The following is a 1,613-nucleotide window of genomic DNA, read 5'->3' as shown; positions in this document are numbered from 1 at the left end:
GTGTGTGTGTGTGTGTGTGTGTGTGTGTATTAGTGCTGCTCCTTTTGTCCTGATCCGGTTTGACTCTAATGGGGCCCAGTGGTGAATTTTTCATTTTGCCTAGAGGGAAGCAACATCGTACTGCAGAGAGAGAGACAGGCAGAGACAGAGAAATGTCTTTTTTTAAACATACTTGGTTCCTTCGTTGCAAATACTGCATGTACAGTGAAGTACGACAAACGCTGATTGCTGTGAAGTTCCTCTGACTCTCTTTAGCACTTCTGCTCTGAAATGTTGAGTCATGGTGATCATGCAGGCGACGCAAGATTCCGCCATTTCTCGTTTGAGAGTATTTGGATTATTTGTTGTCCATTCTTATGACTTTTTAGCAATTGTTCAACAAAAACAAAATGACTGTCATCATTTCATCAGCCTCATGCACACAAGCTCAAAAATACATGTTCATATTTGTTCCTGGTGGACACATCAGACTGATATCAGACTCTTGTTTGTTTTGTGACTCACTGGGTTTGAATATGAATAAGCGCAAATGAGATGTGAGAGCAAGGGGTTCCTTACAAAGGTGCAAAAATTAAATTAACTACATTTATAATGCTTTTTTCCCACTTTATCCTCCCTGATAACTCAGTTTTATTTAATGGTATATTAAATTTTTTTGTATATTGTTTATTTATTTATTTATTTATATTTATCAAAACTGTTTTATTAAATATTTTTATTTGTTATATTTTAGTTTGTTTTTATTTTATTAATACATTATAAAATATCTTGAAAGGACATTTTTATGTCAGCATCATTAAATCATAATTGGCATTCAAACCATTTTACAAAATTCCAATTTATTTATTTAATTATGAATGAATGAGTTAGTTAGTTGATTTTATTTTATTTTTTTTTTAAAGTATTTTCAATGTCATAGTTTTAAAATATACTGATATTTTCCATGACTGGGAAAACCTGAAAATATCAGTACATTTTAAAACATGACATTCAGACCCGGAAATCGTATAAAAATTATGTACTATATGCAAAAATATGAACCCATCTGTTTTCAGTGTTGATAATAATAAGGACTGAAGCCTGGAGTAATGATGCTGAAATTTCAGCTTTGCATCAGAAAATGTTTTTAAAATATCTTAAAATAGAAAACAGTTATTGTTAAATTGTAATTACTGTTTTTACTGTACTTTTAATGAGATTAATGCAGCCTTGGTGAGCAAAAGAGCCTTCTTTAAAAAACATCTTAACCTCAAAACTTGTGAACTATTATATGTCATACTGTCATGCATTTGTATTTGCTACTAAAACAAATCATCAGCAACTAACATTGAACTATTTTACAGCATTTATTTCTCCTTGTTCATTTCAGCATTTATTAATGCATTTATTAATACTTTTGTCAAATCAAATGATTTGTTAACATTAGTTAATGCACTGGAACAATTTTATTAACTAACGTTAATACAGATAAACAAATGCTGTAAAATCATATTACTCATTGTTAGTTAATGTCAATTTAATGACAACTCAATGTTAAACTCAAGCTCGGCTCTTGTGTGGTCGGGTTTTTCAGGACACACACACACACACACACACACACACACACACACACA

Source organism: Sinocyclocheilus grahami, unplaced genomic scaffold (genome assembly GCF_001515645.1).
Source record: "Sinocyclocheilus grahami isolate Dianchi unplaced genomic scaffold, SAMN03320097.WGS_v1.1 scaffold19.1, whole genome shotgun sequence".
NCBI lineage: Eukaryota > Metazoa > Chordata > Actinopteri > Cypriniformes > Cyprinidae > Sinocyclocheilus > Sinocyclocheilus grahami.
The sequence above is the reverse complement of the archived record's forward strand: the minus strand, read 5'-3'. Positions refer to the sequence as shown.